The sequence below is a fragment of the Arachis ipaensis genome, chromosome B1 (assembly GCF_059453495.1).
Source record: "Arachis ipaensis isolate K30076 ecotype BB chromosome B1, ASM5945349v1, whole genome shotgun sequence".
In the NCBI taxonomy this organism is placed as follows: Eukaryota; Viridiplantae; Streptophyta; class Magnoliopsida; order Fabales; family Fabaceae; genus Arachis; species Arachis ipaensis.
The window spans coordinates 64905118-64926877 of NC_142436.1; the positions used below are offsets into that span (position 1 = coordinate 64905118).

A 21760-nucleotide genomic window follows, 5' to 3' on the forward strand; every position below is an offset into this window, starting at 1 on the left:
AAAATTCTTAATTATTTTTGAAAATTCCAAAAATATTTTTCAAAAATCTTTTTCTTATTTTTATATCAAATTTTCGAAAATAACATAAACAATTAATGTTTTGATTCAAAATTTCAAGTTTGTTACTTGCTTGTTAAGAAAGATTCAAACTTTAAGTTCTAGAATCATATCTTGTGATTTCTTATGAATCAAGTCATTAATTGTGATTTTAAAAATCAAATCTTTTTCAAAACTAATTTTATCATATCTTTTCAAAAATATATTCTTATCTTATCTTTTTCAAAAATATCTTTTCAAAATATCTTTTCTAACTTCCTAACTTCTTATCTTTTCAAAATTGGTTTTCAAAATTTGTTTCAACTAACTAACTAACTTTTTGTTTGTTTCTTATCTTTTTCAAAACCACCTAACTAACTCTCTCTCTCTCACTTTCGAAAATATCTTCCCCCTTTTTCAAAAATTTCTTTTTAATTTATTAATTATTTTAATTTCTAAATCTTAATTTTCGAAAAAAATACTAACAAATCTTCAAAAACCAATTTTCAAAAAAATCACTAACTCCTTTTCAAAAATAATTTTCGAAAATTCCCTCCCTCTCTCTCATCCTATTATATTTATTCATTCATTAACTAACATCTCTTCCTCACATCATCACCAAATTCGAACCCCCTCTTCTATCTGTGTTCGAATTTCTTCTTCTTTTCTTCTACTAACAATAAGGATCCTCTTTACTGTGACATAGAGGATTCCTCTTCTTTTCTTTTTCTCTCCTCTTTCTTATGAGCAGGGACAGAGAAAAAGACATTCTTGTTGAAGCTGATCCAGAACCTGAAAGGACTCTGAAGAGAAAATTAAGAGAAGCTAAATTACAACAATCCAGAGACAACTTGATTGAAAATTTCGAACAAGTAAAGGAGATGGCAGCCGAACCCAACAACAATGCAAGGAGAATACTTGGTGACTTTACTGCACCAAATTCCAATTTACATGGAAGAAGCATCTCCATTCCTGCCATTGGAGCAAACAACTTTGAGCTGAAACCTCAATTAGTTTCTCTGATGCAGCAGAACTGCAAGTTTCATGGACTTCCATCCGAAGATCCTTTTCAGTTCTTAACTGAATTCTTGCAGATATGTGATACTGTTAAGACTAACGGAGTAGATCCTGAAGTCTACAGGCTCATGCTTTTCCCTTTTGCTGTAAGAGACAGAGCTAGATTATGGTTGGATTCCCAACCCAAAGACAGCCTGAACTCTTGGGATAAGCTGGTCACGGCTTTCTTAGCCAAGTACTTTCCTCCTCAAAAGCTGAGCAAGCTTAGAGCTGATGTTCAAACCTTCAGACAGAAAGAAGGTGAATCCCTCTATGAAGCTTGGGAAAGATACAAACAGTTGACCAAAAAGTGTCCTTCTGACATGCTTTCAGAATGGACCATCCTGGATATATTCTATGATGGTCTGTCTGAGTTATCAAAGATGTCACTGGACACTTCTGCAGGTGGATCCATTCACCTAAAGAAAACGCCTGCAGAAGCTCAAGAACTCATTGACATGGTTGCTAATAACCAGTTCATGTACACTTCTGAAAGGAATCCTGTGAGTAATGGGACGCCTATGAAGAAAGGAGTTCTTGAAGTTGATACTCTGAATGCCATATTGGCTCAGAATAAAATATTGACTCAGCAAGTCAATATGATCTCTCAGAGTCTGCATGGGATGCAAGCTGCATCCAACAGTACTCAAGAGGCATCTTCTGAAGAAGAAGCTTATGATCCAGAGAACCCTGCAATAGCAGAGGTAAATTACTTAGGTGAACCTTATGGAAACACCTATAACTCAACATGGAGAAATCATCCAAATTTCTCATGGAAGGATCAAAAGCCCCAACAAGGCTTTAATAATGGTGGAAGAAACAGGTTTAGCAATAGCAAGCCTTTTCCATCATCAACTCAGCAACAGACAGAGAACTCTGAACAAAATGCTTCTAATTTAGCAAATCTAGTCTCTGATCTATCCAAGGCCACTGTAAGTTTCATGAATGAAACAAGGTCTTCCATTAGAAATCTGGAAGCACAAGTGGGCCAGCTGAGTAAAAGGGTCACTGAAATCCCTCCTAGTACTCTCCCAAGCAATACAGAAGAGAACCCAAAAGGAGAGTGCAAGGCCATTGACATAAGCGCCATGGCCGAACCTGTGAGGAGAGGAGAGGACGTGAATCCCAAGGAGGAAGACCTCCTGGGACGTCCAGTGGTCAATAAGGAGCTTCCCTCTGAGGAACCAAAGGACTCTGAGGCTCATCTAGAGACCATAGAGATTCCATTGAACCTCCTTATGCCCTTCATGAGCTCTGATGAGTATTCCTCTTCTGAAGAGAATGAGGATGTTACTGAAGAGCAAACTGCCAAGTTTCTTGGTGCAATCAGGAAGCTGAATACCAAATTGTTTGGCATTGATGCTTGGGAAGTTGAACCTCCCTTGTTCATCAATGAACTAAGTGATCTGGATCAACTGACATTGCCTCAGAAGAGACAGGATCCTGGAAAGTTCATAATACCCTGTACCATAGGCACCATGATCTTTAAGGCTCTGTGTGACCTTGGTTCAGGAATAAACCTCATGCCCCTCTCTGTAATAGAGAAACTGGGAATCTATGGGGTGCAAGCTGCTAAAATCTCACTAGAGATGGCAGATAACTCAAGAAGACAGGCTTATGGACAAGTAGAAGATGTATTAATAAAGGTTGAGGGCCTTTACATACCTACTGATTTCATAGTCCTGGATACTGGAAAGGAAGAGGATGAATCCATCATCCTAGGAAGACCTTTCCTGGCCACAGCAAGAGCTGTGATTGATGTTGACAGAGGTGAAATAGTCCTTCAATGGAATGAGGACTCCCTTGTGTTTAAAACTCAAGGATCTCCCTCTGCAACCATGGAGAGGAAGCAGAAAAAGCTTCTCTCCAAGCAGAGTCAACCAGAGCCCCCACAGTCAAACTCTAAGTTTGGTGTTGGGAGGCCACAACCAAACTCTAAGTTTGGTGTTGAACTCCCATATCCAAACTCTAAGTTTGGTGTTGGAGAGTCTCAACAAAGCTCTGCACATCTGTGAGGCTCCATGAGAGCCCACTGTCAAGCTATTGACATTAAAGAAGCGCTTGTTGGGAGGCAACCCAATGTTAATTTATCTAACTCTATTATTTTTGTTTTTCATATTTTCTTAGGTTAATGATCATGTGGAGTCACAAAATAAATATAAAAATTGAAAACGGAATCAAAAATAGCAGAAGAAAAATCACACCCTGGAGGAGCATCTGTCTGGCGTTCAGCGCCAGAACAGAGCATGGTTCTGGCGCTGAACGCCCAAAATGGGCAGCTTCTGGGCGCTGAACGCCAGAACAGACATGGTTCTGGCGTTCAACGCCAGAAATGGCACACAGATGGGCGTTGAACGCCCAAAATGGCCACCAACCTGGCGCTGAACGCCCAGAGTTGGGTACAAAGGCATTTTTACATGCCTAATGGGTACAGGGATGTAAATCCTTGAACACCTCAGGATCTGTGGACCCCACAGGATCCACTCAGGATCTGTGGACCCCACAGGATCCACTCAGGATCTGTGGACCCCACAGGATCCCCACCTACCTCCACTCACCTCTTCTCACCACTCTCTTTCACACAACCCCATAAACACTCTTCCCCAAAAACCCCTCATCAATCACCTTAATCTCTCTTCCCCCACTAAACCTTCACCACTCACATCCATCCACTCTTCCCCATAAACCTACCTCATAAACTCCACCTACCTTCAAAATTCAAAACCAATTTCCCACCCAAACCCACCCATATGGCCGAACCAATACCCCACCTCCCTACCCTATATAAAGCCCTCCATTCTTCTTCAAATTCACACAACACACCCCTCTACACTCCTCTTGGCCGAAACCACAATTCCCTCTCCCTCTCCATATTTCTTCTTCTTCTTCTTCTATTCTTTTGTTTATTGCTCGAGGGCGAGCAATATTCTAAGTTTGGTGTGGTAAAAGCATAGCTTTTTTGTTTTTCCATTACCATTGATGGCATCTAAGACCGGAGAATCCTCTAGAAGAGGGAAAGGGAAGACAAAAGCTTCCACATCCGAGTCATGGGAGATGGAAAGGTTCATCTCCAAAGCCCATCAAGACCACTTCTATGATGTTGTGGCCAAGAAGAAGGTGATCCCTGAGGTCTCTTTTAAACTCAAAAGAAATGAGTATCCGGAGATCCGACATGAAATTCAAAGAAGAGGTTGGGAAGTTCTAACAAATCCCATCCAACAAGTCGGCATCCTAATGGTTCAAGAGTTCTATGCCAATGCATGGATCACCAAGAACCATGATCAAAGTAAGAACCCGGATCCAAAGAACTATGTTACAATGGTTCGGGGGAAATACTTAGATTTTAGTCCGGAGAATGTGAGGTTGGCGTTCAACTTGCCATACATGGAAGAGAACGCACGCCCCTACACAAGGAGAGTCAACTTTGATCAAAGGTTGGACCAAGTCCTTATGGACATATGTGTAGAAGGAGCTCAATGGAAGATTGACTCCAAAGGCAAGCCGGTTCAACTAAGAAGATTGGACCTCAAGCCTATAGCTAGAGGATGGTTGGAGTTTATTCAATGCTCAATCATTCCCACTAGCAACCGGTCTGAAGTTACTATAGACCGGGCCATCATGATCCATAGCATCATGATTGGAGAAGAGGTGGAAGTTCATGAGATTATACCTCAAGAACTCTACAAGGTGGCTGACAAGTCCTTCACTATGGCAAGGTTAGCCTTCCCTCACCTCATTTGCCACCTATGCAATTCAGCTGGGATTGACATAGAGGGAGATATCCTCATCAAAGAGGACAAGCCCATCACTAAGAAAAAGATGGAACAAGCAAGAGAGCCCAGTCATGGAGCTCAAGAGGCGCAAGAAGCTCATTTCCATGAGATCCCGGAGATGCCTCAAATGCAGTTTCCTCCACAAAACTATTGGGAGCAAATCAACACCTCCCTAGGAGAATTGAGTTCCAATATGGGACAACTAAGGGTAGAACATCAAGAGCACTCCATCATGCTTCATGAAATAAGAGAAGATCAAAAAGCAATGAGGGAGGAGCAACAAAGACAAGGAAGAGACATAGAAGAGCTCAAGGACATCATTGGTTCCTCAAGAAGGAAACGCCACCATCACTAAGGTGGATTCATTCCTTGTTCTTACTTTCTCTGTTTTTCGTTTTCTATGTTATGTGCTTATCTAAGTTTGTGTCTTCATTACATGATCATTAGTAGTTAGTAACTTTGTCTTAAAGTTATGAATGTCCTATGAATCCATCACCTCTCTTAAATGAAAAAATGTTTTAATTCAAAAGAACAAGAAGTACATGAGTTTCGAATTTATCCTTGAACTTAGCTTAATTATATTGATGTGGTGACAATGCTTCCTGTTTTCTGAATGTATGCTTGAACAGTGCATATGTCTTTTGAAGTTGTTGTTTAAGAATGTTAAATATGTTGGCTCTTGAAAGAATGATGACTAGGAGACATGTTATTTGATAATCTGAAAAATCATAAAAATGATTCTTGAAGCAAGAAAAAGCAGCAAAAAACAAAGCTTGCAGAAAAAAAAAAGAGAAAAAAAAAATAGGCGAAAAAAAAATATAGAAAGAAAAAGAAAAAGCAAGCAGAAAAAGCCAATAACCCTTAAAACCAAAAGGCAAGGGCAAATAAAAAGGATCCCAAGGCTTTGAGCATTAGTGGATAGGAGGACCTAAAGGAATAAAATCCTGGTCTAAGCAGCTAAACCAAGCTGTCCCTAACCATGTGCTTGTGGCGTGTAGGTGTCAAGTGAAAACTTGAGACTGAGCGGTTAAAGTCAAGGTCCAAAGCAAAAAAAGAGTGTGCTTAAGAACCCTGGACACCTCTAATTGGGGACTTTAGCAAAGCTGAGTCACAATCTGAAAAGGTTCACCCAATTATGTGTCTGTGGCATTTATGTATCCGGTGGCAATACTGGAAAACAAAGTGCTTAGGGCCACGACCAAGACTCATAAAGAGGCTGTGTTCAAAAATCATCATACTGAACTAGGAGAGTCAATAACACTATTCGAAATCTGAAGTTCCTATAGATGCCAATCATTCTGAACCTCAATGGATAAAGTGAGATGCCAAAACTATCCAAGAGGCAAAAAGCTATAAGTCCCGCTCATATGATTGGAGCTCTGTTTCATTGATAGTTTGGAATTTATAGTATATTTTCTTCTTTTTATCCTATTTGATTTTAAGTTGCTTGGGGACAAGCAACAATTTAAGTTTGGTGTTGTGATGAGCGGATAATTTATACGCTTTTTGGCATTGTTTTTAGTATGTTTTTAGTAGGATCTAGTTACTTTTAGGGATGTTTTCATTAGTTTTTATGTTAAATTCACATTTCTGGACTTTACTATGAGTTTGTGTGTTTTTCTATGATTTCAGGTATTTTCTGGCTGAAATTGAGGGACTTGAGCAGAAATCAGATTCAGAGGTTGAAGAAGGACTGCTGATGCTGTTGGATTCTGACCTCCCTGCACTCAAAGTGGATTTTCTGGAGCTACAAAACTCGAAATGGCGCGCTTCTAATTGCGTTGGAAAGTAGACATCCAGGGCTTTCCAGCAATATATAATAGTCCATACTTTGGCCAAGAATTGACGACGTAAATTGGCGTTCAACGCCAGCCTTCTGCCCAAATCTGGCGTCCAGCGCCAGAAAAGGATCCAAAACCAGAGTTGAACGCCCAAACTGGCACAGAAACTGGCGTTCAACTCCACAAATGGCCTCTGCACGTGCAACACTCAGGCTCAGCCCAAACACACACCAAGTGGGCCCAGGAAGTGGATTTATGCATCAATTACTTACTCATGTAAACCCTAGTGACTATTTTATTATAAATAGGACCTCTTACTATTGTATTAGGCATCTTTTGATCATCTTAGGATCTTAGGATCATCTTTGAACGCATTGTTCTTAGATCAAGGGGGCTGGCCATCTTGGCCATGCTTGGACCTTTCACTTATGTATTTTCAACGGTAGAGTTTCTACACTCCATAGATTAAGGTATGGAGCTCTGCTGTTCCTCAAAGATTAATGCAAAGTACTTCTGTTTTCTATTCAATTCATCTTATTTCGCTTCTAAGATATCCATTCGCACCCAAGAACGTGAGGAAGGTGATGATTATGTGTGACGCTCATCACCATTCTCCCCTATGAACACGTGCCTGACAAACACTTTCGTTCTACATGAAATAAGCTAGAATGAATATCTCTTAGATCTCCTAACCAGAATCTTTGTGGCGTAAGCTAGAATGATGGCGGCATTCAAGAGAATCCGGAAAGTCTAAACCTTGTCTGTGGTATTCCGAGTAGGATTCAATGATTGGATGACTGTGACGTGCTCCTAACTCGCGATTGCAGGGCGTTAGTGACAGACGCAAAAGGATAGTAAATCCTATTCCAGCATGATCGAGAACCGACAGATGAATAGCCGTGCCGTGACAGGGTGCGTGAGCATATTATTCACTGAGAGGATAAGATGAAGCCATTGACAAGGGTGATGCCTCCAGACGATTAGCCGTGCCGTGACAGGGCATTGGATCATTTTCCCGAGAGATGACCGAAAGTAGCCATTGACAGTGGTGATGTATCACATAAAGCCAGCCATGGAAAGGAGTAAGACTGACTGGATGAAGATAGCAGGAAAGCAGAGGTTCAGAGGAACGAAAAGCATCTCCATTCGCTTATCTGAAATTCTCACCAATGAATTACATAAGTATCTCTATCCCTATTCTATTATTTATTATTCGAAAACACCATTATCAATGTATATCTGCCTAACTGAGATTTGCAAGGTGACCATAGCTTGCTTCATACCAACAATCTCCGTGGGATTCGACCCTTACTCACGTAAGGTATTACTTGGACGACCCAGTGCACTTGCTGGTTAGTTGTATCGAAGTTGTGACAATTATGAATTAAGATCAGAGCACCAAGCTCTGGAGCCATTACCAGGATTTGTTCGAGCCTGGAGATCATAATTTCGTGCACCAACCATAAAAGAATATAGGAGTGCAAATACAGAGAAAGATCACCAAAAGTCTATAAAAACTCTGGATCGGCGTGTTCACGTTATCACAAGAGGACTTTCTGAAGATAGAACAATTAAAGCCTCCTTGGAAAAGAATGAAGACGACTTGTTAACCGACTTGATAGAAGCATTCTAGACCATAAGGCATCACAGGATGAGGCTAAATCCTACAAAATGCACCTTCGCAGTAGAAGCAGAAAATTTTTTGAAGTTCATGCTCATTCAAAATGGGCATTGAAGCTAGCCCGACCTGCTTGAAAGGAGGTTCAATTAAATGGTAGACATGCAACTCTAGCTTTGTTTTACTACAAAAAAGGCATGACTGCACATGGACCCAGGAATGTGAACAAGTTCTTCAAAAAATTCGTAAAATTTTTGTCTCAACATCCAATTCTTACCTGGCTTCAAACGGGAGAAGAGATCGTCCTATATTTAGCTGTGACTAAAAAAGCAGTAGCCGCTGCACTATTTAGCAAAGATGATGTTGAGAAAAAGCTCGCCTACTTCTCCAATAAAATACTACAAGAAGCTAAACTCAATTATCAAAAAATTGAGCAAGGTACATGTGCTTTGGTCCTGGCATCCCGGAGATTGTGCCCCAACTTTCAAGCTCACATCATCAAAGCCTGAATTAATCAACCCATGAAACAAATCCTACAAAAAATGGATATTGCAGGGTGGATCTACAACAGGTTGTGGAGCTGTCCGAATTCGACTTGAAGTATGCAGTTCGGACGACCATCAAGGTGCAATACTTGGCCGACTTCCTTGTGGAATACACCTGGGATATTTTAATATTATTTTAATCCACCACCCATACTAGCCAATCACAGCTCACCCCTCACCCCTGAGACCTCCAAGGCTGTTTCATTTCCTCATTGTGGCAAAAAATTTGCAAGAGAGAAAAGTTCTTGGTTCTTGAACTTCAAAGCTTAATTTCTTCTGAACTAAAAGTCAAATCAAAATTCTGAACTAATCAAAGTGACCCTTTCTTCTTTCTCTTCAAAACCATGTGACTTATCAAGGCTAAAAATAAGGTGAGATGGCTGTTCTCCCTTCCTTTTGTTTTGGTTTCAAGAACACATGCATAAACATGTATTTTCTTGATGTTCTTCTAGCAATATTAAGGTGAGGAATCTCATCCTAACTTGTGATTGAAGGTTCAGTCAGCTCAGATTCTGAGGATTTAAAGTTGTTCTTGATGTGATTTAGGAGGAAAAAACTGCTCTAGGAACACCTTGAAGCATAGTCAAATTAGGAGCTGTAAATCAAGGTAGGGTTTGATGGAATTAATCTTGATTAATTGTGTTTGAGTTGTGTGATTATTGTATGGTTTGTTTATGCTTGAAATTGATTGTTTACATGAGTGATTCTTGGTAAAATTTTGGTAAAAATTTGATGAAATTTGATAAAATTCAACTTAATGAACTTGTGTTCTTGGGCAGATGGAAATTCAAAATCATAACCCTCAAATTAGGGTTGAAATTGTGTTGAAATCAAGTTGAAATTAAGGAGTTTTGGTGGCTGCTATTTTATTTTGAATTATGGTAAAAATCGGTTACCGAAAAGATAGAAAAACAAGTAAAAATCAAAGAAAGAACCTGAAGAATTTATGAACAACACGAAGAACACTTTGAGTTTGGTCAAAAACATTGAAGAACAACCCTTTGATCTTGAAAGGGGCTAAAGTGAAAATATTTTTATGTTTTTGGGAGTAAGAGTATAAATATTAAAAGTTTAGGGGGTTACAGTATAAGTATTAAAAATTACAGGGGTCAAAATGCAAATTAATAAAATTTTGGGGTGAATTAGTAAATTTTTGAAAATAATAATAAAATATTAAATAATATTATTTAATTAATAATAATATTTTATTAAAAAAATAAAATAACAGTGAAAAGGCAATTTTTTCTAAAAGTTTTAGGAAGTCAACTTTAAGTTCAGAATCTCATAATTACCTTCATAAAACACTTAGGGAGTGGTAATAATATATTAATGAGGCAAAGATAAAAGAAAGATAAAATATTGAAGAAAAGATAAAAATCGAAGAAAGAGCCGGCAAAAGTTTTAAAGGCAAAGATGAATGTCGATTAAGGTAGTAACCTAGGAGCAACATAATTAATGCTTGATTGTGTTTAGCGTTAGGTATTACATGAATTGTTGAGATTTAGAAAGGATAAAGAAAAATGTTAAAATGTGGGATAACCCACGAATTGATAATCATCGATTACAGGAATAACCCATAAATTGTTGTGTGTTGATCTCGGGGATAGCCCATGAACTGAGGATCACTATTTTGTTGTGTGTTGATTTTGGGGATGTCCATGAACTGGGGATCGCTGTTTCCCTTGTGTGTATATTATGGCGTCGAGCTTTGCGCTGACTGCCAGTAGTCAAGAAGGAGTGGTATTCTTAACCACCGACACGTATACACGAAAGATGCAATGGAAAACCATATCTAGGACTAGTTCCTAGGTAATGTCGGGCTGCAGGATGTAAACTGACACGTGAGCTCATGGCCTGCATAGGACAAACATGCATCATACTTGGTTGCACATTCTCTTTGTTATGATTTTTATATGAATGTATGTTTTTTCTGTTTGTATTCTATTCTCTGTGTTTACTGTGTGCTATTATCTTGTGTTTTTCTATTTATATTCTATTTCTTAGTTTTCTCTATTTATCTATTCTCTATGTTTTCTTCTATTTACTGTAAAATATATTACTGACTGATAAGCACGACGAAAGTGATTAACATGACTAATTAGCCTGACTCTACTATGAACTTTCCAGTTCTTACCCTCTCCTCTTCCCCTTCAGATGGAGGCAGGAATATTTTTTCGTAACCCACTGGTGGTCATTCTACAAAAGGATTCTGCTCTGGATAGTCTTCTGAGTCTAGAGCGAGATTCATTTTCTGTTTATATGTATATACCATAAGACCAGCCAACATCTTCACCTCGTTTATATATGAACTTTAACCTAGGTCCTTGGTGCACGAAATTGTGATCTCTGGTAATGGCTCCAAAAACTTGGTGCTCTAATCTCAATTCATAATTTGTCACAACTTCGATACAACTAACCAGCAAGTGCACTGGGTCGTCCAAGTAATACCTTACGTGAGTAAGGGTCGAATCCCACGAGGATTGTTGGTATGAAGCAAGCTATGGTCACCTTGTAAATCTCAGTCAGGCGGATATAAAATAGTTAAGTAGTTTTCGAAATTTAGTAATAAAAGAAGGATAGAAATACTTATGTAAATCATTGGTGAGAATTTCAGATAAGCGTATAGAGATGCATTCATTCCTCTGAACCTCCGCTTTCCTGCTGTCTTCATCCAATCAGTCTTACTCCTTTCTATGGCTGGCTTTATGCAAGGGCATCACCGTTGTCAGTGGCTACATCCCCTCCTCTTGTGAAAATGGTCCAAGATGTCCTGTCACGGCATGGCTAATCATCTGAGGTTCCCGATCATGCTGGAATAGGATTCACCCTCCTTTTGCGTCTGTCACTACGCCCAGCACTCGCAAGTTTGAAGCTCGTCACAGTCATTCAATCATTGAATCCTACTCGGAATACCACAGACAAGGTTTAGACTTTCTGGATTCTCTTGAATGCCGCCATCATTCTAGCTTACACCACGAAGATTCCGATTAAGAGATCTAAGAGACACTCATTCAATCTAATGTAGAACGGAAGTGGTTGTCAGGCACGCGCTCATAGGGAATGATGATGATTGTCACGTTCATCACATTCAGGTTGAAGTGCGAATGAATATCTTAGAAGCGGAATAAGTTGAATTGAATAGAAAAACAGTAGTACTTTGCATTAATCTTTGAGGAACAGCAGAGCTCCACACCTTAATCTATGGAGTGCAGAAACTCTACCGTTAAAAATACATAAGTGAAAGGTCCAAGCATGGCCGAATGGCCAGCCCCTCTGATCTAAGAACTAGGCGTCCAAAGATGTTCCAAGATATTTAATACAATAGTAAGAAGTCCTATTTATAATAAACTAGCTACTAGGGTTTACAGAAGTAAGTAATTGATGCATAAATCTACTTCCGGGGCCCACTTGGTGTGTGCTTGGGCTGAGCTTGAAGTCTACACATGGAGAGGTCATTCTTGGAGTTGAACGCCAGCTTTTGTGCCATTTTGGGCGTTGAACTCCACTTTGTAACTTGTTTCTGGCGCTGGACGCCAGAATTGGGCAGAGAGCTGGCGTTGAACGCCAGTTTGCGTTGTCTAAACTTGAACAAAATATGGACTATTATATATTGCTGGAAAGCCCTGGATGTTTACTTTCCAACGCAATTGAAAGCGTGCCCTTTTGAGTTCTGTAGCTCCAAAAAATCCATTTTGAGTGCAGGGAGGTCAGACTCCAACAGCATCAGCAGTCCTTCTTCAACCTCTGAATCTGATTTTTGCTCAAGTCCCTCAATTTCAGCCAGAAAATACCTGAAATCACAGAAAAATACACAAACTCATAGTAAAGTCCAGAAATGTGAATTTAACATAAAAACTAATGAAAACATCCCTAAAAGTAACTAGATCCTACTAAAAATATACTAAAAACAATGCCAAAAAGCGTATAAATTATCCGCTCATCACAACACCAAACTTAAATTGTTGCTTGTCCCCAAGCAACTGAAAATCAAATAGGATAAAAAGAAGAGAATATACTATAAATTCCAAATTATCAATGAAACATAGCTCCAATCAGATGAGCGGGACTTATAGCTTTTTGCCTCTTGAATAGTTTTGGCATCTCACTTTATCCATTGAGGCTCAGAATGATTGGCATCTATAGGAACTCAGAGTTCAAATAGTGTTATTGATTCTCCTAGTTCAGTATGATGATTCTTGAACACAACTTCTTTATGAGTCTTGGCCGTGGCCCTAAGCACTTTGTTTTCCAGTATTACCACCGGATACATAAATGCCACAGACACATAATTGGGTGAACCTTTTTAGATTGTGACTCAGCTTTGCTAAAGTCCCCAATTAGAGGTGTCCAAGGTTCTTAAGCACACTCTTTTTTTGCTTTGGACCTTGACTTTAACCGTTCAGTCTCAAGTTTTCACTTGACACCTTCCCGCCACAAGCACATGGTTAGGGACAGCTTGGTTTAGCTGCTTTGACCAGGATTTTATTCCTTTAGGCCCTCCTATCCACTGATGCTCAAAGCCTTGGGATCCTTTTTATTTGTCCTTGCCTTTTGGTTTTAAGGGTTATTGGCTTTTTGCTCTTGCCTCTTGGTTTCAAGAAGCATTGTCACCACATCAATATAATTAAGCTAAGTTCAAGGATAAATTCAAAACTCATGTACTTCTTGTTCTTTTGAATTAAAACATTTTTCATTTAAGAGAGGTGATGGATTCATAAGACATTCATAACTTTAAGACAAAGTTACTAACTACTAATGATCATGTAATGAAGACACAAACATAGATAAACACTTAACATAGAGAAAATGAAAAACAGAGAAAGTAAGAACAAGGAATGAGTCCACCTTAGTGATGGTGGCGTTTCCTTCTTGAGGAACCAATGATGTCCTTGAGCTCTTCTATGTCTCTTCCTTGTCTTTGTTGCTCCTCCCTCATTGCTTTTTGATCTTCTCTTATTTCATGAAGGATGATGGAGTGCTCTTGATGTTCCACCCTTAGTTGTCCCATGTTGGAACTTAATTCTCCTAGGAAAGTGTTGATTTGCTCCCAATAGTTCTGTGGAGGGAAGTGCATCCCTTGAGGAATCTCAGGGATTTCTTGATGATGAGCTTCTCTATGTTCTCTTGATTGCTCCATCTTTTTCTTAGTGATGGGCTTGTCCTCTTCACTGAGGATATCTCCCTCTATGTCAATCCCAGCCGAATTGCATAGGTGGCAAATGAGGTGAGGAAAGGCTAACCTTGCCATAGTGGAGGACTTGTCAGCCACCTTGTAGAGTTCTTGAGGTATAATCTCATGAACTTCCACCTCTTCTCCAATCATGATGCTATGGATCATGATGGCCCGGTCTATAGTAACTTCAGACCGGTTGCTAGTGGGAATGATTGAGCATTGAATGAACTCCAACCATCCTCTAGCTACAGGCTTAAGGTCCAGTCTTCTTAGTTGAACCGGTTTACCTTTTGAGTCAATCTTCCATTGAGCTCCTTCTACACATATGTCCATGAGGACTTGGTCCAACCTTTGATCAAAGTTGACTCTCCTTGTGTAGGGGCGTGAGTTCTCTTCCATGTTTGGCAAGTTGAACGCCAACCTCACATTTTCCGGACTAAAATCTAAGTATTTTCCCCGAACCATGGTGAGATAATTCTTTGGGTTCGGGTTCTTACTTTGATCATGGTTCCTAGTGATCCATGCATTAGCATAGAACTCTTGAACCATTAGGATGCCGACTTGTTGGATGGGGTTTGTTAGAACTTCCCAACCTCTTCTTTGAATTTCATGTCGGATCTCCGGATACTCATTTCTCTTGAGTTTAAAAGGGACCTCGGGGATCACCTTCTTATTGGCCACAACATCATAGAAGTGGTCTTGATGGGCTTTGGAGATGAATCTTTCCATCTCCCATGACTCGGAGGTGGAAGCTTTTGTCTTCCCTTTCCCTTTTCTAGAGGATTCTCCGGTCTTAGGTGCCATCAATGGTAATGGAAAAACAAAAAGCTTATGCTTTTACCACACCAAACTTAGAATTTTGCTCGCCCTCGAGCAAGAGAAGAAAGAATAGATGAAGAAGAAGAAGAAAATATGGAGAGGAGGGGGGTGTGTTTCGGCCAAGAAGAGAAAGAGAGGGTTGTGTTGTGTGAAAATGAGGAAGAATGGAAGGCTTTATATAGAGAAGGGAGGGGGGTAAGTTTCGGCCATATAGGGTGGGTTTGGGTGGGAAATTGATTTTGAATTTTTGAAGGTAAGTGGAGTTTATGAGGTAGGTTTATGGGGAAGAGTGGATGGATGTTAGTGGTGAAGAGGTGATGGGAAAGAGAGATTGAGGTGATTGGTGTAGGGTTTTGGGGAAGAGTGTTTATGGGATTGTGTGAAAGAGGGGTGAGAAGAAGTGAGTGGAGGTAAGTGGGGATCCTGTGGGGTCCACAGATCCTGAGGTGTTCAAGGATTTACAACCTTGCACCAAATTGGGCATGCAAAATGCCCTTGCACACAACTCTGGGTGTTCAGCGCCAGATTGGTGCTTGTTCTGGGCGTTGAACGCCCATTTGTAGCCTATTTCTGGCGTTGAACGCCAGAACCATGCTTGTTCTGGGTGTTCAGCGCCAGCTCTTCTCCAGGGTGCATTTCTGGCGTTCAAACGCCCAGATGCTGCCCATTTCTGGCGTTCAGCGCCAGAACCATGCTCTGTTCTGGCGTTGAACGCCCAAAACATGCTTCTTACTGGCGTTTAAACGCCAGTAAGGTCTTCCTCCAGGGTGTGATTTTTCTTCTGCTGTTTTTGATTCCGTTTTCAATTTTTATATTTATTTTGTGACTCCACATGATCATGAACCCATAAAGACATATAACTAAGAAAAATATAGTTAGATAAATAAACATTGGGTTGCCTCCCAACAAGCACTTCTTTAATGTCAATAGCTTGACAGTGGGCTCTCATGGAGCCTCACAGATGTGCAGAGATTTGTTGAGACCTCCCAACACCAAACTTAGAGTTTAGATATGGGGGTTTGACACCAAACTTAGAGTTTGGTTGTGGCCTCCCAACACCAAACTTAGAGTTTGACTGTACGGGCTTTGGTTGACTCTGCTTTGAGAGAAGCTTTTTCTGCTTCCTCTCCATGGATGCAGAGGGAGATCCTTGAGTTGTAAACACAAGGTTGTCCTTATTTAATTGAAGGATCAATTCTCCTCTGTCCACATCAATCACAACTCTTGCTGTGGCTAGGAAAGGTCTTCCTAGGATGATGGATTCATCCTCTTCCTTTCCAGTATCCAGGACTATGAAATCAGCAGGGATGTAAAGGCCTTCAACCTTTACTAACACGTCCTCTACTTGTCCATAAGCCTGTTTTCTTGAATTGTTTGCCATTTCTAATGAGATTTTAGCAGCTTGCACCCCATAGATTCCCAGTTTCTCTATTACAGAGAGGGCCATGAGGTTTATTCCTGAACCAAGGTCACACAGAGCCTTAAAGATTATGGTGCCTATGGTACAAGGTATTATGAACTTTCCAGGATCCTGTCTCTTCTGAGGCAATGTCAGTTGATCCAGATCACTTAGTTCATTGGTGAACAAGGAAGGTTCATCTTCCCAAGTTTCAATACCAAATAATTTGGCATTTAGCTTCATGATTGCACCAAGGAACTTGGCAGCTTGCTCTTCAGTAACATCCTCATTCTCTTCAGAAGAGGAATACTCATCAGAGCTCATGAATGGCATAAGGAGGTTCAATGGAATCTCTATGGTCTCTAGATGAGTCTCAGATTCCTTAGGTTCCTCAGAGGGAAGCTCCTTATTAATCCCTGGACGTCCCAGGGGGTCTTCTTCCTTGGGATTCACGTCCTCTTCTTTCCTTATAGGTTCGGCCATGGTGCTTATGTCAATGGCCTTGCACTCTCCTTTTGGATTCTCTTCTGTGTTGCTTGGGAGAGTACTAGGAGGGATTTCAGTGATCCTTTTACTCAGCTGGCCCACTTGTGCTTCTAAATTTCTAATGGAAGACCTTGTTTCATTCATGAAACTTGCAGTGGCCTTGGATAGATCAGAGACTAAGTTTGCTAAATTAAAAGTATTTTGTTCAGAGTTCTCTGTCTGTTGCTGAGTGGATGATGGAAAAGGCTTGCTATTGCTAAACCTGTTTCTTCCACCATTATTAAAGCCTTGTTGAGGCTTTTGATCCTTCCATGAGAGATTTGGGTGATTTCTCCATGATGGATTATATGTGTTTCCATAAGGTTCACCCATATAATTTACCTCTGCTATTGCAGGGTTCTCTGGATCATAAGCTTCTTCTTCAGAAGATGCCTCTTGAGTACTGTTGGATGCAGCTTGCATTCCATTCAGACTCTGAGAAATCATATTGACTTGCTGAGTCAATATTTTTTTCTGAGCCAGTATGGCATTCAGAGTATCAATTTCAAGAACTCCTTTCTTCATAGGCGTCCCATTACTCACAGGGTTCCTCTCAGAAGTGTACATGAACTGGTTATTAGCAACCATGTCAATGAGTTCTTGAGCTTCTGCAGGCGTTTTCTTTAGGTGAATGGATCCACCTGCAGAAGTGTCCAATGACATCTTTGATAGCTCAGATAAACCATCATAGAATATATCCAGGATGGTCCATTCTGAAAGCATGTCAGAAGGACACTTTTTGGTCAACTGCTTGTATCTTTCCCAAGCTTCATAGAGTGATTCTCCTTCTTTTTGTCTGAAGGTTTGAACATCCACTCTAAGCTTGCTCAGCTTTTGAGGAGGAAAGAACTTGGCTAAGAAAGCCGTGACCAGCTTATCCCAAGAGTTCAGGCTATCTCTGGGTTGAGAGTCCAACCACACTCTAGCTCTGTCTCTTACAGCAAAAGGGAAAAGTATGAGCCTGTAGACTTCAGGATCTACTCCATTGGTCTTAATAGTATCACATATCTTCAAGAATTCAATTAAGAACTGAAAAGGATCTTCAGATGGAAGTCCATGAAACTTGCAGTTCTGCTGCATCAGAGAAACTAGTTGAGGTTTCAGCTCAAAATTGTTTGCTCCAATGGCAGGAATGGAGATGCTTCTTCCATGTAAATTGGAATTAGGTGCAGTAAAGTCACCAAGCATTCTCCTTGCATTATTGTTGTTGGGTTCGGCTGCCATCTCTTTTACTTGTTCAAAATTTTCAATAAGGTTGTCTCTGGATTGTTGTAATTTAGCTTCTCTTAGTTTTCTCTTCAGAGTCCTTTCAGGTTCTGGATCAGCTTCAACAAGAATGCCTTTTTCTTTGTCCTTGCTCATAAGAAAGAGAAGAGAAAAAGAAAAGAAGAGGAATCCTCTATGTCACAGTAAAGAGGTTCCTTATTGTTAGTAGAAGAAGAAAAGAAGAAGAAAAATTCGAACACAGATAGAAAAGGAGGTTCGAATTTGGTGAGTGATGTGAGGAAGAGATGTTAATAGATGAATAAATAAATAGAATAAGATGAGAGAGGGAGAGAATTTTCGAAAATAATTTTTGAAAAAGAGTTAGTAATTTTTCGAAAAATAATTTTTAAAAAAGGTTAGTAATTTTTTTGAAAAGTTTAAAATCAAAAGTTAAAATAATTAATTAATTAAAAAGAATTTTTGAAGAAGAGGGAGATATTTTCGAAAATTAGAGAGAGAGTTAGATGGTTTTGAAAAAGATAAGAAACAAACAAAAGTTAGTTAGTTAGTTAGTTGAAACAAATTTTGAAAAGATAAGAAGTTAGGAAGTTAGAAAAGATATTTTGAAATCAAATTTTTGAAAAAGATAAGATAAAAAGATATTTTTGAAATTAGTTTTTGAAAAAGATTTGATTTTTAAAATCACAATTAATGACTTGATTTACAAGAAATCACAAGATATGATTCTAGAACTTAAAGTTTGAATCTTTCTTAACAAGTAAGTAACAAACTTGAAATTTTTGAATCAAAACATTAATTGATGATGTTATTTTCGAAAATATGATGTAAAATTAAGAAAAATATTTTTGAAAAATATTTTTGAAATTTTCGAAAATAACTAAAAAAAATTGAAAAAAAGATTTGATTTGTGAAAAAGATTTTGAAAAAGATAAGATTTTTTTAAATTGAAAATTTGATTTGACTCAAAAAAACAACTAGATTTTAAAATTTTTTGAAAAAGTCAAATCTAATTTTCGAAATTTTAAGAGAGAAAAAGGGAAAGATATTTTTTTTTATTTTTGAATTTTTATGATGAGAGAGAAAAACAAGAAAAATGATGCAATGCATGAAAGTTATGGATCAAAATAATGAATGCATGCAAGAATGCTATGAATGTCAAGATGAACACCAAGAACACTATGAAGATCATGATGAACATCAAGAACACATTTTTGAAAAATTTTTAATGCAAAGAAAACATGCAAGACACCGAACTTAGAATTCTTTAATGCTTAGACATAAAGAATTCAGGAATGCATATGAAAAACAAGAAAAGACACAAAACATGCAAATGCAAAGATCAAACAAGAAGACTTACCAAGAACAACTTGAAGATCATGAAGAACACTATGAATGCATGAATTTTTTTGAAAAATGCAAGATAAACATGCAATTGACACCAAACTTATAACATGACTCAAGACTCAAACAAGAAACACAAAAAATATTTTTGATTTTTATGATTTTCTAAATTTTTTTTGTATTTTTTTTGAAAATTATTTGAAAAACAAAAATAAGGATTCCAAAATTTTTAATATGAATTCCAGGAATCTAGCATTCTCCTTTTGTCTAAAGCTCCAATCAAAGGGTCAGGCATGGCTTAATAGCCAGCTAAGCTCTAGCATGTAAATCAGACATGACACGCCTAACATGCCCTACAGTTGTGGCTTTACAGCCAACCAGGCTTCAACATGCTTTATGAAACACTAGAATTCATTCTTAAAAATTCTGAAGAAAAATATATTTTTGAAAGATTTTTTTTGAAAAATTTTTGAAAATAAAATAAAAAGAAAATTACCTAATCTGAGCAACAAGATGAACCGTCAGTTGTCCAAACTCGAACAATCCCCGGCAACGGCACCAAAAACTTGGTGCACAAAATTGTGATCTCTGGTAATGGCTCCAAAAACTTGGTGCTCTAATCTCAATTCATAATTTGTGACAACTTCGATACAACTAACCAGCAAGTGCACTGGGTCGTCCAAGTAATACCTTACGTGAGTAAGGGTCGAATCCCATGGAGAATGTTGGTATGAACCAAGCTATGGTCACCTTGTAAATCTCAGTTAGGCGGATATAAAATAGTTAAGTAGTTTTTGAAATTTAGTAATAAAAGAAGGATAGAAATACTTATGTAAATCATTGGTGAGAATTTCAGATAAGCGTATAGAGATGCATTCATTCCTCTGAACCTCCGCTTTCCTGCTGTCTTCATCCAATCAGTCTTACTCCTTTCTATGGCTGGCTTTATGCAAGGGCATCACCGTTGTCAGTGGCTACATCCCCTCCTCTTGTGAAAATGGTCCAAGATGCCCTGTCATGGCACGGCTAATCATCTGAGGTTCCCGATCATGCTGGAATAGGATTCACCCTCCTTTTGCGTCTGTCACTACGCCCAGCACTCGCGAGTTTGAAGCTCGTCACAGTCATTCAATCATTGAATCCTACTCGGAATACCACAGACAAGGTTTAGACTTTCCGGATTCTCTTGAATGCCGCCATCATTCTAGCTTACACCACGAAGATTCCGATTAAGAGATCTAAGAGACACTCATTCAATCTAATGTAGAACGGAAGTGGTTGTCAGGCACGCGTTCATAGGGAATGATGATGATTGTCACGTTCATCACATTCAGGTTGAAGTGCGAATGAATATCTTAGAAGCGGAATAAGTTGAGTTGAATAGAAAAACAGTAGTACTTTGCATTAATCTTTGAGGAACAGCAGAGCTCCACACCTTAATCTATGGAGTGCAGAAACTCTACCGTTAAAAATACATAAGTGAAAGGTCCAGGCATGGCCGAATGGCCAGCCCCTCTGATCTAAGAACTAGGCGTCCAAAGATGTTCCAAGATATTTAATACAATAGTAAGAAGTCCTATTTATAATAAACTAGCTACTAGGGTTTACAGAAGTAAGTAATTGATGCATAAATCCACTTTCGGGGCCCACTTGGTGTGTGCTTGGGCTGAGCTTGAAGTCTACACGTGGAGAGGTCATTCTTGGAGTTGAACGCCAGCTTTTGTGCCATTTTGGGCGTTGAACTCCACTTTGCAACTTGTTTCTGGCGCTGGACGCCAGAATTGGGCAGAGAGCTGGCGTTGAACGCCAGTTTGCGTCATCTAAACTTGGGAAAAGTATAGACTATTATATATTGATGGAAAGCCCTGGATGTCTAATTTCCAACGCAATTAGAAGCGCGCCCTTTTGAGTTCTGTAGCTCCAGAAAATCCATTTTGAGTGCAGAGAGGTCAGACTCCAACAGCATCAGCAGTCCTTCTTCAACCTCTGAATCTGATTTTTGCTCAAGTCCCTCAATTTCAGCTAGAAAATACCTGAAATCACAGAAAAATACACAAACTCATAGTAAAGTCAAGAAATGTGAATTTAACATAAAAACTAATAAAAACATCCCTAAAAGTAACTAGATCCTACTAAAAACATACTAAAAACAATGCCAAAAAGCGTATAAATTATCCACTCATCAGTCCTCCGTACGATGTTGCTGTTATGTTGCCACTCAATGAAGTACTAGAGAGATGCTCTTTGACGACGTATGATCATCCAAAGGAGTAGTAGATGATGTTTTGCCTTTTGATGACATTTAACATGACCCGAGTTTTGAAGACCTAGAATGTACTTTCCCTCACTTTTGTAGTTTAAAACGACTAGGCGAGTATAGAGTTTAGGCTATCCTGGGTGCCAGCTTAGGGACTTCTTGAACAGGTCAGGACCTGGGATGTTGTATGTAACATCCTATCACCCTAAG

General features: G+C 39.2%; 1 non-coding gene across 1 annotated transcript; it reads right to left on the reverse strand.

The window, feature by feature from the left end:
- Positions 1-1313: 1313 nt before the first annotated feature.
- Positions 1314-1421, reverse strand: LOC148576860 (small nucleolar RNA R71). Its single transcript, XR_015903240.1, has one exon. It is a non-coding gene; the product is annotated as a small nucleolar RNA R71 (small nucleolar RNA).
- Between the last annotated feature and the right edge of the window lie 20339 nt (positions 1422-21760).